The sequence below is a fragment of the Neopsephotus bourkii genome, unplaced genomic scaffold, assembly GCF_033783945.1.
Source record: "Neopsephotus bourkii isolate Nb327-2 ecotype Australia unplaced genomic scaffold, CSIRO-AGI_Nbou_v1 NB_1248, whole genome shotgun sequence".
Lineage (NCBI taxonomy): Eukaryota > Metazoa > Chordata > Aves > Psittaciformes > Psittacidae > Neopsephotus > Neopsephotus bourkii.
In genome coordinates this window covers 5,100,012-5,112,570 of record NW_026901733.1, presented here as the reverse complement: position 1 = coordinate 5,112,570, position 12,559 = coordinate 5,100,012, and the positions used below count along the sequence as shown (strand labels likewise).

At 37.4% G+C, this 12,559-nt stretch overlaps 1 protein-coding gene across 2 annotated transcripts in view; it reads left to right on the top strand.

Annotated features, from left to right (window-relative positions):
* ERP44 (endoplasmic reticulum protein 44) overlaps positions 1-12,559 on the top strand; it is a 49,515-nt gene that overhangs the window by 1,834 nt on the left and 35,122 nt on the right. The window lies entirely within an intron of this gene.

The following is a 12,559-nucleotide window of genomic DNA, read 5'->3' as shown; positions in this document are numbered from 1 at the left end:
TTGATCAATGCAAATTTAGTATGCATCAGTTAGTTCTGTATTTGCCAGCTGTAAAACAGGAAATGGCTAACATCTGAAGCTTCCCCATGTTTTAGTTGCTGTTTCTTTCTGTGCGAGTCATTTAAACCTATTTCTAATGGGATTAAAAAGAGCCATATATATAAAACATCAAGAATACAGGTCGGAGTTGTTTGTTTGTTTGTTTGGGGGGTTTTAATACAATGATGTATGTTATCTGTGTAATTGTTCAGCACTGTATCAGATGTGGCCCTGTGTTGTAAGGTGCCTAGTTACATACTTTGATCAAATCAATGAATCTAAAAGCAGATTTGTTAAGAGTTTTGGAAAAGTTGTCTTCAGCAGACTGGGAGGGGGTCGTTTTTCTTTTAAACAGCTGAATACCTCTTACAAAGTCTGGTGTTTGATTTCTTGTGCATTCAGATAATCTGGTGAAGTGTACCAAATAATCTTTAAAATTCTGGTAACTTTGTTTTTCTTATTACCAACATCCATGAATGCTTAAGAGCAGCGTTGTAACCTTTATCTAGTTGGTAAGGTTTAGGAGAGCCTTCTGCTTTTCATCCAAAGTATGTGCCATCTAGCAGAGACTGAGCACGGCAGTTGGCATATTTCATGGATAAGTGAGCTTATTAGTGTTACTTTGGTGGTTCCTAAAACAGAATACAGTATGTAGGTGTGAAAATAGCTTACTAAGAAGGTCTTGCTTAGTAATAGCAATGAAGCTAAAAAAAGATTTTTGTTTTCAGACTTTTGGATAAGTATATTTCTTTTCTAGATGGGGAATTAAAAGTGCTGCAAAAGGAAGAAAAGGTACAGTGTTATGCCAAAATAAGTTATTTTTTCTAAAGAAGTTTGACAGTAGGAGCTGACTAAAGTTTTAGAGGGCTTTGGGTTTTGCTTTAATACTTTTCTGTCTGGTCTCACTGAGGATTGGAGATTGTAGCACAAAACATTACAGGGGTACCTAGCAGTCCCAGCACAACTGTTTTACCTTCCAACTTTTCAAACTCATGTGCTAGCATTGTACTGGACTTCTGAAAGATGAAAGGGGACTGAAGAGAAGATGGGGGAAGCACAGGCTGACATGATCCCTGCCTCTGCAACACTGGAACTGAGGGGAGGCTGTAGAGAATTGTGTACAGCTGATTGCAAGACTGGAGTAAGAGATATGTAATAATGTTGTGTGTCACCTTGTACTTGTAGACTAAGATGTTTCTGCCCTGTTGGTATATTTCTTAATACTGGGTAGGACAGATCTTTACGATGAATCCAAGACAGTAGAATAAATGCTGACGGGACAATGAATAATCACGTTCTCCTCTAAGGCAAGGTGTGGTTCTTTGGCTTTGCTCTAACCAGTCGTTCTGTATGTTTGCCTCTACTTGCAGAAGTGTATATTTTGCCTATAGAGGAAATTCCAGAACAAGACACTCTGTTGCACATGCTACTTCTGCATATGCTTGAAAGGCATTTAGAGAGACATTTTTCATAGTGCTCAGTGCTTCACTGTGAGGCTCATATGCAGTGTCCCTAAGCAGTAGATATGTGGAGAGAAATCACCAACTGATAGTGAAGGAAAAGAAGGAGGAAGTTCTCTGTGGGTGTTTTGTTCTTCTCTTTTTTCTCTCTCTCTTTTTTTTTTTTTTTTCCTTTCTTCTCAAACAACTGTAAAAGGAATTCCCAATTGTTGCACTTTGAGCTGCAGAGGTTTGTTAGGTTTCAAAAAGCCACTACTATAGCTTTTCTTTATGGCTTGTTTAAAAGGGTGTTGTGGGCACACTGAGAACACCTATTTCTTAATATATTTGGCAACACCTTTTGAAAGAGTATAATTGTCCTCTTGTATTCTGAGAATGTGAGATGTTGGGGTGTTTTCTGAGTCAAAGCTTAGCTAGTCATCTAATAAAGCAGTAGTTTCTCTTTGCTTGGGGTTATTACTGAAGCCTGGTGTATGTTCAATTTATGATTTGTTAGCCTTACTGTCAGCTATATGCTCTTTCCTATAATGCAGTTTATCATTGACAAGATAATATTTAGTGTTACAGTTGATCTTGCACTATCAAGTTTAATATTTTTAGTGAAGCTTTCAAAACACTGCATACATAGTGATGTAATTGCCGCTGCTGGGAGTAGTGACTTAGAAGAGGCAGTAGTCAAACTTTTGAATTCCCTATTAAACTTTTCATTGGAAAAAATACTGTAGGATAATATTTTCTTCTTTTGCTACTACCACTGCCTGTCATGTCTTGTTAATATGACACCAGGTACCCAAATAGTGAAAGTAACATGAAATAAAATTTATCTTAATTTTTAATGCTGTAGTTAATAGTAAGTTGTCAAAGAGAAATTGAACTCTGTATATCTTATGTATAGAGCATATTTCAGTGCATTTGCCTCTTTCTGTGTATGTATTAACAAGTTTTATAGTCTGGAATCCTGCTCAAAAATTAATCATCTGCATTTGAGCATTAGTCAAAGATTGTAGTTACAGGCAAATTTTAGGCCACTGAACCTTATACAATGAAAGAGATTGCCTCTGAGAGTAGCATGGCATTTCAGAGTTGTCCATTGTCTGTCATGACCTCTAAAGAGTGAAAGAGTAGTTAACTGAGGATCTTTCTCTAGGCTGAGGGGTGAGGAGTGGGGAAAGCTTATACAGTTGCTATGAAGAATTGCATTCTTCTTGCTTTGCCATGTGTTGGGCAAGTTTCCTGTTTGGAGTGCTCAGGAGGGAAGAGAGGAGAAACTGTACTGATTCTTCAAACAGAAAACTTGGACAATGCTGGAAAATATGAGTTATTGACAGTAGGATGTCAGAAATCTTGTTGCTGGCAGCTGAAGAATTCTGTGGTGACATGCTCCTTGACTTTTCTTTTGACAGACTTGCTGTTCTCCTCCGTAATCTGTTTTTGGCTTTTTTGGAAGGACAGCTTGCTTATGCAAAACGCTGGTCCTCATGCTGCTATCTTGGGAAAGCAGAACTACCACTGGTTGTTCTTATACTTGCCCAACAGTTTTCCCTTGTGTTTTAATCACACTTATTTCTTTTGAAAGACTTAGAGGAGCAATTGTTCCGCTTGCAGGTTCTTATGTAAACCTCACTTTTATAGTTCCCAGATACTTCCTTTGCTTGAAAGGAGGGGGTTCTCACGTGAAAAGCAAGTATACAAATGCAGTGTAAATTTTATACCAGAGCTACTTCAAAAGCTCAAGAGAGTCTAGAGATATATTCAAGTATATATTTAATATGTATATTTTGAATATACATGTTAAATATATATAGTGAAGAGAGTCTATATAAATATCTATATGTATCTATATATATAGATATCAAGAGAGTCTAGAGATACATTCAAGTATATAATATATATATATATGTATTTTTTCAAGTTCTTCAGTAATGGAGTGGTTTTGGATGCATTAGTAATACCGCTCCTCCTTGCTGTCCCATTTGAGAGAGGTTTTTTTTGAGTGGTTTAGAGGAGGAACCATAGTAACATTTGGGAATGTAAGCAAAAGCAGTATAGGGTGTAGATGTCAGAACCTAAAGAATGTTTTCTGCCGGAACTCTAAACTGGAGACAGCTCCTCTGAGAAAGAGTAGAGTAGATGCATTGTAGAGGATTAGGAAGGGAACTGAGATCAGATTTCCTTCTGAGAGTTCTCTTTGCGCTTCTTTCCTGTCTGGTATATCTTTGTTCGTGAGAAGTATGCAAACCATTGCTAGAAGCATATGTAATATTCTTTTTCAAAACTTAGATTGTTTGAGTAGTTAATATTGCTAACCCCTAAAAATGGTCATAACCAAGATTTTAGAGGTTTGATAAACTTTTTTCTTTTTCTTAATTTACTGGCTTTCAGGTATTTAATTTTTTACTGGGGGGGAGGCTGTTCTAACTTCATCCTGCCTGCTCAAGCAAATTTTCTATAGTCCTGCCAAGTGTTTTGTTTATTTTTTAACCTCTACCTTCTGTGTGCTTTTTTTAAGTAAGAACTTATTTAGGAATTCTGTGTTAACCCATGCAGCTGTTCTGTTATGCCTGCTTCCTGCACGATGGAGCAGATCGGTTTTGTGCCTTGAAGAGGTTGTTCTTGAAGATCATTGGGTGCTCATGAGCCCTTTTGGCTTTCAGAGCTATGTTCTATGAGTGACCTGATTTGTTATTAAGACCTGAATGTGTTCAGTTCCTGCTGCTTTTTTTCAGGGTTTTGCAAGGTACGGTTTTCTATTAAAAAATAAGTATTGTATAGATTATAGATGGAAGTGTGAGCCCAAACCATTGGTAGCCTGTATCTGAAAGTTAGATCAACAGTGGTGAGGAAATGAAACACTGGAGGTCCCAGTGGCTCGTTTTCTGGAAGTCAGGAGTTATCACATTTTATGTGTTGGGGTCTCCCAGCTCCTGCACTTTGGGAACAAAATTAAGGATGTGTTAACCCACGGGGAGACTCTGGGTATATGGTTTTCTGCATTCAGTTTCAAGGGAAGGTACTTCTCCATGGCATCAATTTCTGAAATCACTGAAACTTTGTATCCTGAGTGGTGTTCATGAAACAGGAACCTAAGCAGTAGGTAGAGCCATACAAACAGTAATAAATGACCTAGTTCCTTGGCATACTTCTTGCAAGCAGCGTGTCTCCTCTTTTGCCTGGCATCAGTGATTGTTGCCTATGTGTGTTTCATTGAGGTGCATCCAAAAAGAAAAATAGTATGTAAAGATTTCAGGATTTTTTGGGGTTTTGTTTTTATAGATTTGTGAAAAGTGGTGAGAAGAAAAGCAATTTAATCTCTGTTGTAAGATAATTGGCAGTAAAGCTTACATTTGTCTCCAAGTGGATTCGTGTGGCAATTGGGCATAAACATGGAGAGAACTTGTTCATTAGGAACTCTGCAAGGAAGTATTTTGAAAGGCAAGGAATAGGTGCCTGTTCCAATGGTCTTGAAAAGGAAAACAACAGCTGTGATAGTGTTTTTGCTGTTTGCCATAGCTGTCGTGATTATGAAGTGATGATATAATTAACTTTCTCAAAAGCTTCACAAAGGGAAAGCTTTTCAGTTATGAATCTACATTTTAATCCCAAGAAGAGCTTTTCGGTCCTTTAGTCACTGTCTATCACTTCTGTCTCTTATAGTTTATTGAAATTCTTTCATAAATCTTGCTGGAAACACTTAGACCCTAAATTCTTTGCCAGTCATAAAAATTATGAATTTTCATAAATGTGTGTATGAAAATACTATTTTTTTTTTCTTTTCCCTGTTGAGTCAGTTCACTTGGGATTTTGGACAGAATGACTGAAAGAAAAATTGGTTGCTTCACAAAGGTAATTAAGACAGCCTGTGGTGCAGGGGGTGAACAATTAGGAGCTCCTTCCTACTAATGGTCCGTTAATTAGTGAAGGGAGCTCAGAGTTTGTGGCCCTCTCAGGAATTACCTTTGAATGGCATTTCAAAATGCTTTGGTTAAGAATGTATAATTGTAGGGGGGGAGATGCTTTTTTATTTTTCTTTAGTTTTTCTTTCTGTCAACATAGGACAGCAGACTTTGCTAAACCAGTGCAAATATGTACATATAATTAGTGTTGTGTAGCTAGCAAACGTTAGTTTAAAATAAGCAAATGCATAGCTGTGATACCTGTCATGGTTTAAGCTGAGGATTTTGGTTGCAGTAGTAATCTGTGTTGAGAACAGTAAGCTAGTTAACTGCAGAGACAGTGTGTCTGATACTTATGACCAGTACAAGCACTGCACCATGTGAGTGTGTTCCTATTATTTTTAGGACCAGTCTTGAGTGCTTGAATATTTTTGTGGGAGTCAGCCCGAAGCTGGTTAATAGTCCTTGTGGGAGGTAAACCAGCATTGGGTATCTCTGTATCATGTTCTTTTGTGCATTTCAAAATATCTGTGGCATGTGTCCTGTCCTCTGCATTATTTACTCTAATGCTGTCCAGAGTTATCCAGGATAAATTGACTGCATATGTGCAGGCCTTTAGCAGCTGTTTAGGGCAGAAAGAAAATAGCTTTTGTAGAGTGTGAAATTAGCAACTCATTCTTCAAGCTGCATGCCGCTATGGTCCCAAAGGTGAATTTTTCTCTTCAGTTCATACAGCATTGCTTTAATCAATGTTTTTTCTGTAGAGGATAGCCAATGGATTAATTGTAAATGTATTACTCCCCCCCAGTTGAAATTCAATTAGAATGCAGCCGTGGATTCATCTTTTCAAAGAGGTAGTACTAGAAATATCTTACCCTTTCTCTTCTAATGTGTTATTTTAAGGTAGCAAATAATAAACACTAACCTAAAAATTGAGGCAAAGCATTTGTTAGAGATAAGCTAATGGATTGCCAATTACCTTTAGTATATATGATTGGTAATTTGCATGTATACAGTGAAAGCTTGTAGAGTGTGCATCACTCATTTGCCTGGAATGAAGAAAAGAAAGTCACATAAATTTAGAAGATGTTTTTAAATGGATTTTTTTCTAAAGGTCAGAGTTCTTATGGCAAGGAAATAGGAAGCTGAGGCAACAAAACCCCACTGTGTTTTAGAAAGTTTATAATTTTGAAATCCTAAGGTGTTCTCATTTTTATTCCTCAGAAAGAGGGAGGAGCAGCAGCAGAGGACTGTATCTCAAACGTTTTTAATGTATGGACAAACACTTCATATGCTACAGGTGGCTGTGTCACAATGTATGGACAAACACTTCATATGCTACAGGTGGCTGTGTCACAAAGTACTGTAGACATTTTCAGATGCACAAAACAACCTCCTGCTGAAATATTTGGAGGTAATCTGAGGAAATGTGGCATCCTAATCATGCTAAAGGAAGAAAAAAGTAATTTGTAGTACAAGGAGGCTCTTGGTGATACTGAAGGTATTTTTGCTAATAGTTCTAGGTCTGAAGTTAATAAATCGGGGTGGTTGTATGTGTATTCACGAGTGGGTTAGCTCTGGCTGAGATTGCAGGGTGTAGCTTGTAGAGATTAAGAAATTGTTGAGATTGTAGGCTGTTTAACCGTGTAATGCTAAAACGGTAAAATGGTAAGAATTTAACTTGACTGGTAATTGCTTGTACATTTGTTTGTACAATTGTACGTTTGCCATTCTGTGCTGGGAGTGTGGCTCAGTTGTTTAGTTCTAATCATCCTTGCCTTCAGCATCAAATAAGAATGGGCCAAATCAAGCTGTCTGTGCTTCTGTGCTTTCAAACTGCTTTTGTTATTCGGAAGTACAAATAGGCAATTGAAACAACGTTATCAAAGACTGCTTTGTCCACTTACATTCCCTTATGTTGTTTTTAGAGTGGCAGTTAAACCAGTATGTTTTGCTTCCCTTTGAGTGGGCTTGGTGAGAGGAATGACCCTAGCTTTGTTTTTTACTTAAGTATTTTGTTTGTCCAGTTATTACTTTTACTGCCTTTTTCTTTTTTAACCCAATGCTTCAGCTGCATATTTAAAAGCAGCATGAGTCTTGCACCTCTGGAATTACAGGGTTGCAGTATTTCATCTATAAATGCTGATAAGGATGTGAAATGCAGATTTCTCCCAGTACTGCAATTTCAGTGTGCCACCTGCTTGCTATTTTATCTAAACTGATTCTTGGGTATTTATGTCATGGAGGGCCAGTTTGTGTTTATGATGTTTATATTTGCGTTTCGGCAGTAGGCTTCAATGATCCATACCTATTTTTAACACAAGTTCCAGCCTGAAAGATTAAATGAAGCAGGCTTGTCCCACCTTGCTTGATACCGCAAAGAGAGATAGATAACTTGATATTTTGGAGCAGAAGAGTGAAAATATATTCAGTATTGCAAACAGATTACATGCTTAACAACAACAAAAAAAAAAAGGCGGCTAAAAGTCAGTAGGTGTTGAAGTTGAGCATTTTGGTATGGAAAATTCATTTATCTACTTATATGTTCAATCCTTCAGATTGTGAAAACACTATATTAGGGTTTCTTCCCCTAAGGTTATGCTTTGAAGGAGAGATTCTGAATTCTGTGGCCATTTCTTCCACAAGAATACCTTAAAAATTTTGGCTTTATTTTAATATCCATTTCCATTCCTAGTCCAAGAATGTACAGAACATCCATACAAATATATGTATAGTATAAAAAAAGAAAGAAGTCTTGAGTCTCGTTTCTTGTCCTGGGGTGGCCCTGTCTGTAAAGACTAGAATAAAGGGCCCAGGAAACCCTGTGAAAGAAATACTGGGTAGCAGCTAGTATATTGCATTCTGTAACGATCCATGTGGCTCTCAAGATGCAGTTCCTGATAAGCTCTCTATTTAGTCTCAGCTATTTATAAAAAATTTCTCTAAATTTCTTATTTATTGAAACACATCAAAATAATTTCCAATATACTTAACAGAAAAAATGGCTTTGACTTACCTTAAAACTCTGAGAGTATTGAGAAATTATTTACATTTCAAGGTTACATATATGATCTATGACATGAGGAATGGAGTTACAAGTATAACACCTACAAAGTTTAAACTTTTTTAGTATTGGGTTTTATGTGTAATAGCAGTGGCTGAAATAAAGAACAGGCCTTGTTCCTTGACTTAGTGATAAGGGGCAGCAAAATGTTCCACTGTGCTAGCCTTACCAAAGTCTTGACAAGACCAAGCTATGCTTTTTTTTTTATTTTATTTTTATTGCTGGATCACAGCTTTAACAAGTTCAAAAACTTCAGGGTGCTGGTTTTCATATACAGCAACAGCTGCTTAACTCGTGCTAATAAGTTTTGAGATTATTTTACGTGCTTGATTACTTCTTGAAATTGAATCCTGGCGGTGTTGCCAGGTAATCAGAGCAGTTGGTAGATAAGTAAGAGTTGTCAGATCATATAGTTGTGTTGGTTTGGGGTTTTGGTTTGTTTTTCATTTTTTTTAACTTCACAAAAAGCTGCACAAAGTACACCTTTTTTCACGGGAATTCTAGCTGCTTGTGTAAGAGAGGAAACTTGGTAAATAAAATATCTAAAGATTCAGAGTTTCCAGTGGTTTCCTGGGGAGGGAGCCGAATTTGTGGCTTTAAAACTCTCAAACAAGCTTTCGGGTTGGTTCATGTTTCTGAGGATGTAGAGCACTCTAAGCATAATTCATGAAGTAAGAACAGTTGTTCAGATACCTGTTTACATCTTCTGTAGGTGTATGGACTGTATTGCCTCTAAGTGGACAAGGAAACCAGTGTGTTACAGCCCTGACTAGGGATTGCTTTTTTCCCTTCAGACCAAGAGGAATCTCTAAAAAAGTTCAAGTGAAAATAAATGAAAGGTCGTATCTCTGTGGCTTTTGTTTCAGCGACACCTCGTGATTTTTTGACTGCCTTAAACATTTCTATAAAAGACAGTGAGCCATATGTTTGTGCCCAGACTTAACCCTAAAGTTGTGTTTGAGTGCATGATTCTGCTACTCATAGCTTTATGGAAAAAATGCAGTGTATTGAACTGCATGTTGTGATGAGGTTTAATTTTTATCAATGCAGTGGACTTTATGATTGAACATCTTCTGTCTTGTAAAAATAGTTCACAAATTGTTGAGAGGTTAGCCTACCATTTTTTCTGGGAACCTTTAGTGCTGTGGTAACAGGCCATTGGGATACTGCTGTGGCTATGAATCCTTACCAGTCATACACGACAATCCTGCAACTCCTTTGCTTGTGTATTAAGTTGTAGGAATCATTAGCTGTGATTTTTTTTCATCCCCTGATTTGGAGTGTCAAATCAATGTAATTTGGCATTTCAGAGACAGCCTTTGAATGGTTTTGTTTCCAACACTTTCACTGGCAAAAAGCTCTTCAATATTGATAATAAATGTACCTACAGCAAGTATTCCTGTCAGACACTTAAAGTGGGAGTAGATGATAAGACATGTGGAGGGAAAAAAATGGTGCCACCTGTTTTAATATGGTGGTCTCTCTACCTTGCTCTGTGCAGTTATAGGACTGTTTGGCTAAATCGTTATAAAATTGAAATGTTTGTCAATGCTAAAGTAGTAAGTTTACTTTTCTGCTACATATGTTATCTGTATTTCAGTTTAGCAAGGTTTTGTTTCTTCTCATGGAAGTTAGTAACTGAATCCTTAAATCTATTTTTGGAAGCTTCCTTTGTGTGTTCTAAACTTCCCTGATTAAGTTATATCTCTTACAGAAAAATAATAGGAAAAGGACTTTTTTGGTACCAATTTAGAAAATTGCTCTGAAAATTTAAATATACCTCAGAAGTGATCATTAGTTGGTCTGTTAAACTAATATAGTTTTGTCTCAATCTTATAATGAGCCCCTTATAATAACCCCTTAATCAACAGGGATGGCAGCAGTTAATCTAAATTATGAAAATGTTCAGGCACAGCCTGGAATCAGGTGGTGACAATTAAGAGTTGAACTGCTCTCACTGAGAGTCAGTAATGTTCTTTTTATTTTTTCCTACCATTCTCTATTTACTGTTATCTCTCTCTGCTCTGAACTTCATGGTTCATTATAGGGCTTCTGGGAGCACCGCCAGCGAGATGCTCCTGATTGATGGTTCTGAAGCCGAACTTCAGGGGCTCTTACAGTATCTGTCAGCTTTGGCATTGCTGTCTCTAGGGATTGCTTTCAATTTGTATCATCCTACGGCAGGCTGTAAACCCGTCTGCTTCCTGTTGTCCAGGAGTTTAATGCAGACCTCAGAGCAGCAGCAGATTAGCAGCATGCATAAAGAAAAAGGTACTTGGGGACTGAAAGTCAGCCACAGAGTCCTGTGGGGCTAGGACTTCAGGTAGTAACTTCAGCATGTCAATTTGGATTAGATGCAGGCTAGAGCTGGTTGCCAAACATAAAATGATTTTGTGGTAGAGGAGAAAGATGGTTTAGTTGTATGCCTTTAGGATTTCCTAGCAGGACAAAAAAGTAAATGGAAAGTTCAGCTAGTGAAAATGAAGGCTGTTCTTTTTGACTGCCTTGCAGGTGTAGTGCTAATTAAAAATCATAATGTTCCAAGAACAGATTTTCTGTATTCTTCAGATAAATTACTCTGGAAGTGAGGACTTCTGTTTTGTTATGTGAATTAAAAAAAACAAAGACGTGAAGAACTAAAATGTGGCAGGCCTGTTTTTTTTCCTCTTCGTATAACTTTAAGATAGTGATCAGTTAATCTGTTAAACTCTTCTGCAAGAAAGTGGTGTGCAAAGTTTGATAAAATAGGAAAATAAATACCACTAAACCTATAAATCATTTAGCAGTTAAAGAATTAACAGTACTAACTGGTAGGAGTAAAGCGTTGATAAAAGTTTCACCTAAATCTCCTGAATAACCAGTGGACTTTAGTTGGATGTGTGGAGTGGCAATTGAATGGCAACACTGCTAGCAGATGATGAGATTGGGTACACTTTTAATTTCTCTTTGGAAAAGGAATAAAATTCCTCTTTGGAAGAGGACTAAGAAGCCTGGCAGATGTCTGTCATTGGGGCTGAATGGAATGGAATTTGTCCAGGCATTTTGTTTCGTGTAAGACTGCTTGCGTAGCCTTGTGCTACATGTCAGAGGAGGATAATGTTCAGGCACTATCCATTTCAGGCAATGCTTTGAGGTCTTTCATCTGAAAAAATGAGAATAAATGTCAGCTAATTTGTAGCTACTCCTTGGAAGCAACTAGTGCTGGCTCCTGTCAGAAGTGGCTAAGTCATGTGCTAACTTCAAGTGAGTATCAAAACTGGATCAGTTACTTACCAGCAGAATAATGAGCAGTGTTGCCTTCAGAAATTTCCAGGAACCTGAGCTGATAAATTCTTGTTTTATTTGACAGTGTTTCTGAGGACCAGAGGAGTAAAAATGCATGTACCACCACTCCTCTCCCCACATACCAGCTCAATTTTATCTTTGTGAATGCAGTGTTCAATTCCTGACTTTTTCACCTCAGGAAGACATTCTATACATGTAAAGTTTTCTGCGTTGTTTTAGTCTATACTTGTCATTTTTCTGTAGTGTTACAATAAGTGTAAGTAGATTGTAAACATGCTCATTTAACTTGTGCAATTTCATACTCAAGTATTCAGCATTTTAATACTCTACTGTATTTTTTAATTTTTTCTTTCATAACTACTTACTTTAACCTTTTGATTTTCATAGTTTAAGCATTTTAAAAGTACGACTATAAAAACATAGCTAAACTTATCCGATATAAAGGCAATGACCTGAATTGTTTCCAGGTGTACTTACATAACTCATTTTCCTTTTGAGCTATTTTTGCTAGATGCTTTCTTCAGTGAGTTTGTAGCTGTCTTGTGAGGTCAGTTGGATTTTTTTCTTTCCCCAGTTACAAGTATGAAGAGTTACCCTTTGTCCTTCTGATGTAGGTCTGTGGAATGCAAAGTTTGCATAGAATCATAGAATAGTTAGGGTTGGAAAGGACCTTAAGATCAAGTTCCAAACCCGGCCATGGGCAGGGACACCTCACATTAAACCATATCACCCAAAGCTTTGTCCAACCTGGCCTTGAGCACTGCCAGGAACAGAGCATTCACGACCTTCCTGGGCGACATATTCCAGTGTCTCACCAC